This window comes from Bidens hawaiensis, unplaced genomic scaffold (assembly GCF_021521415.1).
Source record: "Bidens hawaiensis isolate Kalapana, Puna unplaced genomic scaffold, B.hawaiensis_p1.1 tig00038670_1, whole genome shotgun sequence".
Classification (NCBI taxonomy): domain Eukaryota; kingdom Viridiplantae; phylum Streptophyta; class Magnoliopsida; order Asterales; family Asteraceae; genus Bidens; species Bidens hawaiensis.
In genome coordinates, this window is record NW_027496803.1 from 101,713 (window position 1) to 118,081 (window position 16,369).

Below are 16,369 nucleotides of genomic sequence, written 5' to 3' on the forward strand. Positions count from 1 at the left end.
CACCGGCGGTTATACAAATCTTACGAACACTACCCCGACTACCCAAGCCGGGGCAAGTGCAGTAAATATTCCACTGGGGTTCACTGATGCCCAGTTGGAAAAACGAACGAGGGCCCCTCGCCAAACACTAGATCAAGTGAAGGCGTGGGCCGAATCACGTCAAAGAGAGTTCCAAGCTGAATTGGATGAACGCTTGCGTTCAGTTCAACAGGCTGACGAATTCGGCAGTACTCGCCAACAGCTCAATATGAACAGCGAGTGCGAGTACTCATACGAGGAGAGAGAAGAATCCGATACCGACGCAAACCCTCGCCATAAGGCGAAAGGGAAGCGTAAGGAAACGGACTTCCAGCCGAAAAGGAATTTTGGGGAAGCTTTTAAACCAACGAATGCGGAGAGAAACCCGCGTGACTTCTCCAAAACCTTTAGGCCAACTGCTACAAATGCAGGAAAGTCAAAGTTCGCAAGGGACATTGCGGAAGCAATCGCCCCGAGAAGTGCCAAACAAATGTCCAACATTGGCACTTATGATGGTCTATCCGACCCGGACGACCACTTGAACAGATTCATTGCGGGGGCAACCGTCAGTAACTGGACGGAACCCACGTGGTGTTATATGTTCCAGATGACTCTGGTTGGAGCGGCCAGGGCATGGTTCGATCGTTTACCGGTCCACCACATATATGACTGGGCGGACTTTCAGAACAAGTTCAGCCAGCACTTCAGACAACAGAGGAAATATACTGAAGAACAGTGGACGATCCTCAACTGCGTTAGAGAGGAGGATGAATCTTTATTAGACTTCATCACCCGCTTCAACTCCAAAAAGCTAAGTCTCGGCAACATAAGTGAAGATCTTGTTCGCGCCGCTTTCATCCAAGGCGCCGAATACCAGGAGCTTATCCGCACATTGACGGGTAAGGATGGCATGCCATCAACATGGGATGCCATCATGACGGCGGCCAAGCGCTTTGCCGAGACGGAGAAGCAACTGGGAAGGGATCTTCCCCAGAGTACACACCTCTACAAGCAGAGGACAAGAGAGAACAATGTCCGGATCGCCCGGCAGAACAAAAAGAGGAAGCTAGGTATCTGGCAGTCAAGGGTAAACTTTGACACCTCATCCAGCTCTCACCCTCTTGTTGGTGGAAGAAATCACACACACCCTTCAAGCCAAAAGCACCGGTGGACGCCACTCACCAAAAGCGTCACGGAGATATTTGCCACTGAAAAGCTACCGTGGCCGAAAGCTCCAATGATCCGGCACCGACCTAATGCGGATCAGAGCAAATCCTGTGACTTCCACGGGACAAAAGGTCATGGTACGGAAGAGTGTACATCCTTGAAGGATATTGTTGAAGCATTCGTCAAGGATGGAAGACTGGCACACCTGGTGGCATCAATTAGAAGGGAGGACGGAACGACAACCGGTACCGAGGCAACGGACGAAAGCCCGTTGACATCAGCATCAACATGGTTCATGGTAATATCAGAGGAAGAAAAAGGCGAACGATAGAACCATGTGCGTGGAAGGAAGCTGAGGTGCGCTTCCCGCGAGTGCCAGGAGGACCCAACAAAGAAGGCCCTATCGTCATCAAAAGCCAGCTGGGGCACTACATCACCTCCCGCACTCTTGCTGACAACGGCGCCTCGTCAACGGTAATGTACAGGCAGTTCTTCGACAAGCTAGATGACGAAGACAAGGAACGCCTGGAAACGATCTGCGCCTCGATGGAAGGGTTTGATGGCAGCACAAACACCCCCCTGGGTATCCTATCTTTCCCCGTCACTCTTACGGATGGGAAACACTCCCGCACAGAAGATGTGGACTTTGTCGTGATGAGGAAGCCACACCACACATACGACATTCTCTTCGGGAGAGACGGGATGGCAAGATTCAACGCCGTGGTATCCTCAGTCCACGGCATGATGGGATGGCCAACAGCTGAGTGTGTAGCGATGATCACCGGCATTCCTCAGGTATGCATCGCATCTGTCTCATCTAAACCCAAACCAAAGATGGCTAAACCAACCATCACCGAACCAGAAAGATGGGCCTTCAACGGCAAGTACCCGGACCAGGCCGTCACCATTGGCCCAACAATTGTTGATCCCACACGCACCTTACTCAAGCGCTTATTACAAAAGAACGCCGACATCTTCGCGTGGACACCAGCTGACATGACTGGTGTACCCCGGAGTAAGGCAGAGCATAAGCTCAAATGCGATCCGGCTGTTACGCCGATCGTACAAAAGCGCAGAGTAATGGGGCCAGAACAAACTAACGCGTGTAGAACCCAAGTCAAGGAACTCCTTGACGCAGGCATCATACGCGTTAGTAGATATCAAACTTGGGTTGCAAATCCCGTTATGGTACCGAAGAATAATAAACAATGGCGCATGTGCATAGATTTCAAAGACTTGAACAAAGCATGCCCCAAAGATTGTTATCCGTTATCTGAAATTGATCTTAAGGTGGACTCGTTGGCACCATTCCGCCTTAAATGCTTCCTGGACGCGTATAAGGGGTACCATCAGATCCACATGGCCGTTGATGATCAGGACAAAACCGCTTTTCGGACGCCCGATGGCACATTTTGTTACCAAATGATGCCATTCGGACTTAAGAATGCCGGGTCCACATACCAACGCCTGATGGACAACCAGTTTCATACCCAAATTGGGAGGAACTTGGAAGTCTACATGGATGACTTGGTCATCAAAAGCCCTGACCCAGAAGCGATGTTGAAAGACATCGAAGAAACTTTCAACACGCTCAGGAAGATAAACATGAAGCTCAACCCGAGCAAGTGTGCCTTTGGAATGGAAGAAGGGAAGTTCTTGGGGGTCATCGTCACTAAAGATGGATTCAGAGCGAACCCTGAAAAGGTCGAAGCCATTATCAAAATGGAATCACCTACTACCATCAAACAGGCTCAGACACTGAATGGACGACTAGTGGCACTTAATCGCTTTTTGGCAAACCACGCGGATAAGTCGTTTCCCTTCGTGTCAACGTTGAGAAACTGTTTAAAGAAAACGCACTTCCGCTGGACACCAGAAGCGGAAGCAGCTTTTCAGGAGATTCGGTCACGCTTGATCGAACTCCCAACACTCACAGCACCAGAAGCGGGAGAGGAGTTAATCCTATACCTTTCCGCAACTGATAGAGCAACCAGGGCAGTCCTGCTAGTAGAGCGAAAAGGCATCCAGATGCCAATCTATTATGTCAGCCGTATCCTAACAGACGTAGAAACCCGGTACTCTACCCTCGAAAAATTAGTCTTAGCACTTATACACGCTTCACGCAGGTTAAGACGATATTTCCAGGGTCACCCAATCACCATTCTCTCCAACTTCAAACTTGCAAACGTTCTAGGCAAACCCGAGTTATCGGGACGCCTAGCCAAATGGGCAATTGAGTTGGGAGAATACGCGATAAAGTATAAGCCAAGACCAGCCATAAAAGGCCAGGTTCTGGCCGACTTTATTGCATAAGTGCCTGCATCGCGGGAAAAAGAGTGCCAGGAAGAGGCTCAACCCTCTCCAGCACAAGACATCAATGATGTCTGGCGACTCTACACTGATGGGGCAGCCAATAACGAGGGTTCAGGCGCAGGGCTAAAGCTAACCAACCCAGCGGGCCAAGAATACACTTACGCTATTCGACTGGATTTTCCAAGTACGAATAACGAAGCCGAGTATGAGGCATTCTTGGCTGGGCTGAGAATTGCGCGTAAGATGAGAGTGAAAAACTTGGAAGCCCACGTGGATTCCATGTTAGTAGCCAATCAAATCAACGGGACGTACACGGCCGTGAACGACACAATGGCCCTGTACCTCGCACAAGCAAAATCCCTTATGCGCGATTTCAATGACTGCAAAGTCATACACGTCAAGCGAAGTGAAAACAAATCTGCGGATGCGTTAAGCAAGCTTGCATCATTAGCCTTCACCCACTTAGGCAAGGATATCCGCATTGAACTCCTCGAGACACCTTCGGTCCCGCACATGGAAATTTGTGTCATCCAAACCGGCACGGAAACGTGGATGACACCAATAATAAAATACCTTGCGGCAGGTACACTACCGGAGTCCAAAACACAGGCAAGAAAACTACGCTGTAAAGCACTGAATTATCAACTCATCGATGACATCCTTTACAGACGTAACTTTCTTGGCCCACTCTTAAGATGCGTGGACAACCAAGATGCTGACTACCTCCTAAGGGAAGTACACGAAGGCATCTGTGGAGTACACGCAGGTCCCCGCGCTGTTGTAGCTAAGCTAAACAACGCGGGATACTTTTGGCCGGGGATGCATACGGATGCACTGGCATACATCAGAAAATGCAGGTCTTGCCAGCTTTACGCACCCAACACGCACCGCCCGAAGAATGAACTTGTTCCAGTCACTTCTTCATGGCCATTTCAGAAGTGGGCCATCGATGTGACAGGCCCATTTCCTACAGCAGCAGGAAATGTTCAGTTCCTAGTGGTAGCCATCGACTACTTCACCAAGTGGATAGAAGCAAAACCTTTAGCCCAAACAACCGCGAAACATATCAAAAAATTTATTTGGGAATTTATTATTTGTCGTTTTGGACTTCCACAGAATTTGGTGAGCGATAACGGCACCAACTTTGCTGACAAGAAGCTACAACAGTGGCTGAAAGAACTTCAAATCACCCACACCTTTACCTCAGTGGCACACCCGCAAGGTAATGGTGAGGTGGAAAGAGCAAATAAGAGCATCGTCGAAGGCATAAAGAAAAGACACTTGGAACACAGATCCGGCTGGGTGGACGAGCTTCCGCACGCCCTTTGGGCAAACAGAACGCTGAAGAAGGCCAGTACGGGAGAAACCCCGTTCAGTCTCACTTATGGCACTGAAGCCATGGTCCCGGTCGAAATTGGTTTACCCTCACCAAGGGTCTTGATTCAGCCAGAAGACAATGATGCGGAAAGACAGTTGGACCTTATGCTAACCGAGGAACGCAGAGACTTAGCCGCAGTGCGTGAAGAGAACTACAAGCGACAAATGCAAAAGTACTACAACACGCGGGTAAAACTCTGCAACTTCAATGTAGGAGACTACATACTGCGTAACAACGAGGCTTCGAACCAAGAACGCCCAGGAAAGCTGGCCCCGGTCTGGGAAGGGCCATACATTATCAAAGAAGTCCTGGGAAAGGGCGCATACCGGCTCGAAAGGCTCGATGGCACTCCCATCCCAAGAACATGGAATGGAGCTCAATTACGCAAATGTTATATGTAGATCAATTCCAAACTTGTAAAGAAAAGGCCTAGAGCCACTTCTAATGGAAATGATTCTCCTTTCACAATGTGTTGATAGCCTTACCTTTATACTTATGAACTTCCCACACTGGTGCCGGTATTCACCGCACAAATGGGGGAAGAAGTAAGTCGTTACGTGTGGAAGGCGGCAAAACCCGCATAAACACAACGCTAAAAATAAGGAAAACCTACACGCAGGTCAGATGTAAGTAAAGTTTAGCCATCCTTAAGTGCAAGACGGTCTTACCCGCACAATCACGAACAAGGAAGCAAAACTTCAACCTATCATCTACCACGTTCAAAGGTTAACTTATTCTGAACACTTAGAAAATTTCAAAGGAAAAGATGAGGAAAACTTCCACGCAGGTCAGATATAAGTAAAGTTAAGCCATCCTACTAAGTGTAAGTGACGGTCATACCCGCACAATCATGAAAGAGGAAGCGAAACAAACTTATAATTTACCACGTTAAAAAGTTAACTTATCCAAGTACTAAAGAAATTACTAAGTTAGATCAAAACATGCGTAAAATAAACAAGGCAAAGAACAAACACAATCTTTATTTCATCAAATTCAAATATTACAAAGATAGCTATACAAAAGCAAAAATCTACGCTAATGGTGGAAAGGGATCTTCAGAATCAGGCTTCAGGACCACTTCCACTTGGACCCGCTCCATCAGTAGAGCGTGGTGGTTCAAGGAAGGCTTTAAGAATAGCTAGCCCATCATCAGCAGCAGCGACTTCGTTCACCTTCTCCACCACAGGATGCGGGAAGGCGGCATACTGGTTCACTGCTTGGTCGTAAATAGCTTCAGTATCCACATCGTACAAAGGGAAGTTGGAAGGCGGGATGCCTTTCTCAACGAACCCTAGACCAAGCAGGAAGCCGGCCTTTTCCCCATCCTCATGAGAAGCGTTGAGGGCTGCGCTCATAGCATCGTCATAAGTCGTCTCTGAGAAGACCCGATGCACAACCTACAAAGAAAAAATACAAGTATCAGAACCTTTTCTATTTATAAAGAAAAGCGTGAAGACATGAAGCTAGACTTACCCGAGACAACGCTTCTCGAAGAAGCCATTCCTTGGCAACCAGAGCTTCTTGGAGGGCGGCTTGAGCTTGGGTACAGGCGCGTTCGGCTTCACTTTTATTAAGGTTGGCAAGCAACACTTCCTTTGCAGCAGCCTCTTCGACGCCCTTTAGCTTCCGCTCAGTGTGGTCAAGCACGCCCCTCTGGTCCAGGATCTCTTGAAGCTTCTTCGCGTCCTCCATCGCCAAGGCATCATGAGCCTGCTGGAGAGCCTCTAATTTGGCTTTAAGCTCTTCATTCTCCACGCGTAGAGGCTCGGCAACAGCTTCAGCCTTGGTGGCCCTTTCAGTTGCGTTCCTAGCAGTCTCCTTAGCCAGCCGAAGCTGTTCATTAACAGCTTGGGCAGCCTTGGAGCGAGCCTCGAGACGGGCCTGAACCTCAACTTCAAGGGCCTTGAACGCCTTCTTCTTCTCCGCAGCCGCGGCGGAGAGCCTCCTATTCTCCTCCCGGACTGCCCGCGCCTGAGCTACTTCCTGAATGCGAGCTGCTTTTAACTTGTCATTTTCACGACAAAGCAGCTCGACGCGCGGCTGCATCCGGGCCAGGAGAACCCGAAGCTCATTGCTTAGCCTACCCTCCTGGTAGCTAGCCATGGCTTCCCCCAACGCACCACTAGGAGCAGCGTGACGAGCCCACTCCACGCACTCCACAGGGGTGCGAAGGGTTGTTCCTCGGCGAATGTTCCATCGTGGAACATACACTTCATTGGAATCCGACACTGCAAAAAACAAAGAGCAGTTAGGAAAAGATGATTGAAAAATATAAAATAGGCCAAAAAGAACCCTACGCACCTGTAGGGTCAATAACAGGCCGATAGCCGCCAAACCCATCACCTGAACCCAAGGGAAATCCATCCAAGAGGTCAGGCAGATGGGAAGGTAGCAGAGTTTGGCGATACGCCCCATGCATACCTGAAGGATCGGCCGTCGTTGCCGATGACGGAGGAGGCATGGTGGCGGCCGCCGCGGTGGCCGCTGCAGAATCCGCAGGAATAGTAACCGCCGGCTCGGTGAAAGATGCTGTAAAAATAGCACTCACAGCCGGCGGTGACGTCATCACAGCTGGAACAGTCGGCTCAAAGGAGTGAGCGACTGAACCAGCGGATGCAGGCGCAGGCGCCTGGGTCGTCGCCTCAGGAAGGCTGACCAAGCCTACCGTCATTGGCGGAGAGGTACTCCTCTGCGCTCCACCCTGGAATGCGTCAACATCCACGCCTGCGAAAAGAAGACAAGTGTTAAAATGACATTAAACTATGAAGCTAAAGATAAAGGAAGTTTGTACTTACGGGTTTTCTTGAGCCTAAAGGTACGGAGAGGCGGGGACGAACCCGATGGAGCCGGCCTCTTCACGCCGGTCACCGTCGTCATCTTGGGCTCTTCGGTGACAGTTGTCACAGCCTCCGGAATGGCGATCTTATCACCACCGGGATTCCCCGCCACCTCTTCGCTCTCGGTCTCCGAGTCAGACCGAGGCGCTGGATCGGCTGTAGAGGCCACCTTCTCCTTCCCCTTCCCGCCGGCAGCCTTCTTCTTCCGCACCAACGGAGGACCATCTGCGGATTCCTCATCAGAACATACGATTAGAGGAATTCCAGCAGAGGTTTCAACATTGAGGGGTCGAGGGTCGAATAGCGCCTTACCTGGCCGACGGGAGCTAAGGATCTCATGGCCTTGCGGATAGACCTCCACGAACCGATCCACCGTTTGTTCAAGGATGGGCAACTCGTTCTCGTCCAGAGCACGAGTACCCATCCGAGCGGGACCGTCAGCCTCCCGCGGGTTCAGGAGCGACTGCAAGTCGTCCCCCTCTGAAATAAACAGGAAAGAAGTTAGAAGAAATTCAGAATCAACAAAAAGAAATAAAGCATACCGTAAGGAACAGAGTTCGAACCGTATTCGAGGACGATCGGAATCTTTCGCGCATCCGCCTCCTTCCACACCCGGCTCATCCCCAACATCACCATCCCGGACTCCGCAAACCGGTAAACCGGAGATTGGACCCGGGATATCTTCGAAAACCATTCCGCCTCCTCGTAGTTGGAGGCGTGAAGGCTGGGAAGTACTTGCCCGTTCTTGAATTTCATGGCAATGGGGATGGCGCGAGCGGATATGAAGAAGAACTCCCGCTTCCACGCGCGAAGACTGCGCTCGGTTGCGCAAATCTTCAAACCCTTGATCCGGGTTATCAACGTGTACAACCCCTGGATGCACCTCCAAGTGTAGAAGGTCATCAGGCGGTCAACATAGGGCTCAATGCCCAAAATCCGGCACACCCACTCGAAGTGGCGAATCTTGGCGATCGCCATGGGGTGCAACTCGGTCAAATGAACACCGTGCCTCTCAAGGACACGGTAAACAAACTTTGTCAATGGGAACCTAAGATTCCCATAAACAAAGAATGCAGCATAAACCCCGATCTTGCCTCTGGGGGCATCGTACACCGTCTGATGGGGTTCAGGAAACTCAGGCTCGAGAGACTCGAGCATGAACTTCCTGACGACGTACCGATACAGATCGCCAGGCAGAGCACACTGGCACTCGCCAGCAGTACTCTTGTCGTCAGCTGTAGACTCGAGATCACGAGACATCTTGAAAAAGAAGAAAACGATTTCGGGAGAATGCTTGCCTGAAAAGGTGAGTATTCGCCGGAAATCGCAAAGAAGATGAAGAGAAGAGTGAAAGTGTGGATTACAAAGAACCCTCTCCCCCTTTATATACTAATCGCAATTAATGCGATGAAATTAATGCGGAAGAGAGAGAAAACGAAGGTGCAATGAAACTATGACACGTGGCAAAAAGCAAGCTGGCAACAGCTGTTGACAGGACGCATACCATTAATTTCGCGGCCACGCGCCCGAAAAATCGCGCCCACGCGCCTGAAAAAGCGTCTGGAATGACCATGTACTGTCACGTCACCATAACTTCCTGCACGTCCTGACACAGTCAGAAGAAACCGTCGCACGACGTGTCAGAGGTTTGGACTGTTCTTATCCTTCCACCAACTCTTCGAATTTCAAAATTCAAAATTCAAAAAGATTCAAAAGTAAGCGGGAAAATACCCCTTACCTTGGCAACCAAGTAACTGTAAGACGGATGCTGGTACAGTGTTAAGGCAAAACCCTTCACATACTCAGCACCCGCAGGGAATTGACGCCAGGAATACCTTGGAAGTAAAGTAACCGTAAGACAAGTGCGGGTACAGTGTCAAGGCAAAACCCTTCACATACTTAGCACTCTGCAGGGAATTCAAACCAAGAAGGATCTTCTGGGCCATGCTGGCGGGAACGGGAATATCATCCCCGCATGACGGGAACGTCGAGAACTATATTGTTCGAAACTCCGTGATGGGATTGGTGGTTTTAGCATAATTGATCAGTATGTTGAAAACTACCAAAACCCCACGGAGAATCCACACAAGTGGGACTCAACGCTCCTGACGTACGAGGAGGTTACAAACCTACCCGCTTCACACCCAAAGATCAAGCAGAAAAGTCGGGAATTTCTGCGTGACATCAGGAAAACCGCGAGAAGAATCACCACGGAAAACCGAAAACTAAACCCTTTTCAAAAACTCCTTGCTAAGTCCAAAAGTTCACCTCACTTATTAATAATTCATGAGAAGAACATTGGACTGGGGGGACTTGAAGAGGTAGGTCCCAGCAGAGCCCAGTTGGACCAGCAAGACTCACCTTGAATAGGGACGTCTGCGCAATAACCAACTGCTCTAGCAGGGCCCACCATGCTCAGAGAACCTTACGCGCAGTACGCCAGCTGTACCCGCAGGGAAAGCCTCCCAATGGCGAAGTACCCCGCCTGTTCCCGCAGCTGCGGATACAAGCCATCAGGGAAGGCTACCCGCACTAACAGCAAGGCTACACGCACAAGGCATTCGCTACTTCAGTAGTCACATGAAGGAATGAGCAAGGCGGGAATACTCCCGCCTAAATGAGCCAGTCCGTATGCTTCTGGAAGGTCTTTCGTACTATACCTACTAAGGTATGGGCGGAACAGACAATTTGACCAGAGCAGCCCATGAACCAATCACAGGGTGACAGCTCACCGACAACAATACGAGGAGGAGCACCCTCTAGTACTGTTTGTCACTATTAGCCGCTGCCTACTCACCAACCCTTACGATGGGACGTGCGCAGCCTACAGTTGGTGGAACAGTATACAGCCGACCTTTACTGTTGGCCGTAGCCTATCCACCAACCAGCATGGCCTGTGCGTAGTCCACTGTTGGTAGAACAGGAATACTATTCAGCCGGCTGTACCTTCTAGGAAACCTACCTTCGGCTATAAATACTCCAACACCTTGGAATGGTAAGGACATCATCTGAGATCTCAATCTTATCTAGCAATCTCTTAATATACACTTATATTCAGAGCAATCTAGTATGATTCTCACGCCGGAGGGTGGTCACAAGGAGGAGCCCCCCCTTCTCAGTGACGAGCTTACGGTGTCTGTTTTGCAGGTCCCCTGAAGAACAACCTTCTCTGCTGGACCTCATCCTCGTGGGAAACATTACTTAACCCCCAGATTATCTATAATCTGCCCGTGGGTTCACTTAGTGTTTCTTCATTAATGAATAAACACGAACATAAAATCTCATTCGGTAAGTGTTTGTGAATCGTTCATGAACACATTTTTTCCTTAGCAAATAAACATGAACAAAGTGTTACTTGTGTTCGTCCGTTCATTTACATACCTTATTGATGATGATAAGTAATTTTAATTTATAATATTACATTGTAATTAATGAATATAATATAATGTTTCATTGTTCTATAAGTTGTTAAAAATCATTTTTAAAAGGCTAAACCATAAATCCAAAAAGATACCAAATCCTGGTAATGCTTTGGTTTACTTCGGTCTTAATATAATATCTGAGAGTGTCTATGTCAAAATGTAAATCTTTCTTTTAAACTAATTTTCTGACTCAGCCTATACCAAAAAAAAATGATAATGTGACTTTATTGACTATATAGAGGATTCAATTATATATATATATAAGAGAAGTTTGGTGCCGTTAACCAAGTGGCAGCACCAAACTTGTCCTACCATTTTCATTTTCTTTTTTAGTATTGGTAGCATAGCAAACGTAACGAGAACCGACATAACGTCAATTTTTGTTTACTAAATGGAAACAAACTGAATTCGTGTAAACTCACCGCATTAACGTACGGGACTGACAATGCTAGGGTTTTGATGCCATTTGTTTTTTTGTTTTAGTTCCGGTACCATAACGAACATAATGAAAACCGACCGGATGCCAAATTTCTTTTTATTTTTTGTTTTAGCTCCGGTACCGTAACGAACGAGAAAGAAACCGACCAAATTCGCGTAAAGTCACTGCTTTTTGTTTTAGTTCCAGTACCACCGTAAAGAAAACCGACCAACTACCATTTGTGTTTTAGTTCTAGTATCGTAAGAAACCGACTGAATTCACGTCGGTTTATCATTTCAACGCTCGAGACCGACAACCCTTGAGTTTTACCACCACCCAGATTTTACCGACATGTCCGACGCAACGCGCCAGGTAAATTCCTCGTTATTTATAAGAATCAAATAATCAATCTCTACCAACTGATAATTTAGTATATACATAACCGGCTCAACGTCCTCGGATGCCTAAAACTAACTATAATGTTGAGACCGTTTTTCTTTTCTTTTTTTATGCGTATAACATTAATTAGAGAGTATATATGAATTATAAGAATTATAGATCGGTACCATACCAGTACCACGGTACCGAAAATCCCGATCTCGAAAATTGCAAATATTTGGTACCGGTACTAATACCAAAAAATCCGGTTCCGTACCAAGACTGTATAGGTATTGAATGTAAATTTTGAAAATACCGGTACCTTATCGATACTGAAACTCACAAGTCGGCTTTACTTGTTTACACGTAGGTTGTATATAAAATGCTTATTATACTCGTATTAGAATTGATTAGAAGAAAAATACTGTTAAAGCTTAGACGTATTTGATAGTATTGAGCAAGTCATTTCAGTAATTGAACTTTTAATTGAATTTATATTAATATTTAAATATATATACAAATAAAATAACATAAATAAGCTATTTGGGTCCAAGGATCCAACTGTTAGACTAGGCTTATATAATGATTCTGGGCCTATTACCCTAATTGTGTGCTTCATAAAAATCTTGTAGCGAATAATAAATAGTTTCTAAAGCGGTTTTCGAAACCTGCTTTTCATCAATAGAACTTGTTACCATAAATTCACGGTACTTCATTAGTATCATGCTAACCAATATTCATGCACGAAATAGCTCGTAACTTGAAACTCAATCGAAGTTGGTCTGGTTGTACTCCCTCCCAGCTAGAGGTGCATAAATCGGGTTTTCTAAATACCCAGATTCGGGTATAAAACCAGGTTCGGGTATGACCGGGTGCGTGTATGACCGGGTATTGGTAATAATCGGGTAGGGTTCGGGTCGGGTATTGTCTCTAAAAATCATACCCTATGCATCGGGTTCGGGTCGGGTATAGAACCGGGTATTCTAAAACCGGGTATTTGAATACCCTATTATCGGGTATTGAAAAAACTCCATTTACGGGTTTTTTCGGGTTTTTTCCGGTATTTTTTTTATATAGATTGGATTTTTTAAAAGTTTACACTTTTTAGGGGTATTATTCGGGTATTTTTAAGGTATTTTTCGGGTATACATCGGGTTTTTGAAATACCCGGTTTCGGGTATTGGAAAACCTCGGTTCCGGGTTCGGGTATTACCGGGTACAAATCGGGTTTTCGGGTATTACCGGGTACAAATCGGGTCCGGTTTGGGTTCGGGTTTTAGTGCCAAAATGCATACCCTATCCGTACCCTACGGGTAGGGTCGGGTTCGGGTATTAAAAACCCGGGTATTAGAAAAACCGGTTCCGGGTATTTATTTCGGGTCCGGTTCCGGATTCGGGTTTTTTATGTACCTCTACTCCCAGCTAACTCAGCTTCTAAGCTTGGCTCGCTTGTTTAAAATAACCCAATTTTTAATATTTTATAGACAAAAAAAACTTAAATTTTTTAAACCCAACTTTCATTATTATCAGGTCCATTTCACGTCAACACTTTTTTATTTTTAAGTTCTAACAATCTACTCGAACAAAAGCAACCGAGCCAAACCCGAATTCAAGTTTTTGTACATCAAAAAAGTTCATTGAATCGTAGGGTTTGTTTCTGATGTTTTAAGTATAGTGACTAAATTTTTATAAATTATATATCGTCATTATTTAAAAATTGGCCAGGTCATAAAGTCAACGTCGACTTAAGTCGGTCTTTTTTCCAACAAGATTGGGTTTTCATGAATTGACATCCTTGAAAGATAATATGGAAGAATGTTGTTTTAACTTTTTAGTCTATTTTAAGTATATTACAATTTAATAATATAGTATAACTTATTAGTCATGGTCAAAGTGAAACTTTAATGAAGTCGAGTATTATAGTCTAGTTTGTTTGTTTGGTTGTTTTAATTATTTATTTTTTAACGGTCAACAAATAAAATTGCCCAAGTACTTCGTACAGGGTGAACCAGTAGCAAAGATCACCGTCAGCTGGTCGATCCAGCCATATGAAACCCTTAAACACATCAAGTTATCTCTAGTGTATGGAAAAATATATGTTACTAATAAGTTATAAATTAATAACTTTTTATAACTTTCACTTTCACTCTCAAAAGCAACAATTTTCATGTAAATGTAACAATAGCAACACACTATTTCTCTCCCATGATTTCTTTTATTTTAGCCTCAAACATGTCCTAATACTCTTAAAGTTTGTTCTGACCAACCTTCATGTGGCAGATGCATTCATTAAGGTCGAGTGTTGTGGGCGTTAAACCACCGATGTGGCATCACTTTTATAGGTTAAGGGGCGGGAAGGAGCGCTAAACACTATGCTGGAGGGGTTAACAAGGTGTTATGAGGGCAGTAAGGCGTTAATGGCGAAAGGGGGAAGGGGTTGGGCATTAGGGGTGATGGCCGATGCGGATGGTTGTGGCGCCCGCAGGCGTTACTCCATAATGTTCGGTTTAAGAGTCTTTCTCGACCATGGTTTGAATATTTTTGTGCTATGGTTTATCTCAGACCTCCTCGTTTTCGATTGAGGGTAAATATTAGAGTTAATTCAATAACATAAACTTGTTTTTACGCTTCTTTCAATTAGCTTATTTTGCAGATACTATTTTCTAATAGTCGTTACTATATAATATACTCTATCTCCACTTAAATTGGGTGTATAGACTTTCACCCTGATAATATTGTACCGAAATATCAGTGTTAAACTGATTTCAATACGGTATTCGATACTCAGTTTGGTTCAAATTAAATATCGGTAATATTGGCAGTTTGGTACCAATCTCATCCCTATTTTAGAACAAAAACATGTGCTTGGGGACCCATGCATAAGGGCCTCCCAAACTGAATACCTCTCCTCGTTTATTTTCTTGTTTGTTTCTCTTGCGTTTCATGACTAGTTTTCTTCTCATGCACCTCCCATTTGATCGAATGCTCATTTGCAATTCTTTTCAAAAGTAATACAATTATTTGTGATTAATGTAATGCAACTATTCACAACTTACAAGCATTCGAACACATATATTTGACTTGATCAAACATTGCAGCAATGATCAAATGATTTAAGGCTAAATATTAACCGGTCCTACACTGTTTACAAAAAAATAAATTACTATTTAGACACAAAGTAACGTTTTTCTTTAGATAGTACCAAGTATAACACTAATATTGATACAATTCGATATGATTTTTATGATTTGTATCTTTCATTGCACTCCAAGAGTGTATTTTTTTTATAACTATCTATAAACATATTGTTTTGCATCATGTATAGGATGGTGACAAGAGACTAGTTGGGCGTTGGGAGCAATCAAAGGGCGACTTGCATTGACAAATCATATGGTGGCATGATGCTTACCCAAAAAGTCTATTTTACAAGAAATCAACTTTTATTTATTGTTAACTCAATTATTATATACTTTTAATTAAAAAAACTAACATATACCAGCTAGTGATAGAGGTTTGGGTTCTCCAGTAAAAAGTGGAGACCCAAGTTCGAATCTCACTCGTGTCACTTTTGGGTGAATATTGACAATGAAATATTTGAGCTACACATTGTGCAACGGTTGTCAGTTCGAACTCTGAGCCCACCCGGGTTTTCGTTCCACCGTGTATTACGCTAGAGAATTTTGTTCTTGTGGTGGCAGTGTGGCACAACGACTGTCAAGTGACAGTCGGCGATATGGTTTCTTGGGGGAACGCCCAAGCCAACTCTTAAGTCAGCGTAAGCCCGGTTAAGATAACATAGTCTGACTAGAATAGGACACCAGGGATCTAAATTTGAAGAATGTGGTAGTTTAAATACAAAAAAAGTCGTCGTTCTAAAAATGATACTTTGTCATTATATTTTTTTTAAAGTTAACTTCATTAAAAAACTAGCAAGCCACAAAAATGGGGCCACTCACAACAACCAATTACAACATATACAAGGGGTATCTCACCCAACCATTCCAGTCAATCCTAGTATAGTTCGATCTATATTTTATCCAAATAAACGATAGCCACTTAACTGTAGCCATAACCTCAACCACTTTAGGAACGGACTTATCAAAAACGGCCTTATTATGCTCCTTCCAAATCGCCCAGCAAGTAATCATAAAAATACACCGAACTATCTTCTTTCCTCTTTCGGATGTCTGGAAAGTATTTTGCCAAGCAATCATTTCTTCAACCGAGCGGCTATTAGTAGGCAGTAAACGGCACCAACTCCAAACCTTGCACCACACTTCAAAAGAGAACCTGCAATTGACGAAAACATGGTTGTCCGTTTCTTCCTCGGAACTGCATAAAGAGCATGTAGTAGATGATAACGGGACGTCTCTTTTAACCAATTCCGAACATGTAGGAACTCTCTCCTTTTCAATCCTCCAAAAAAGAATGTTGACTT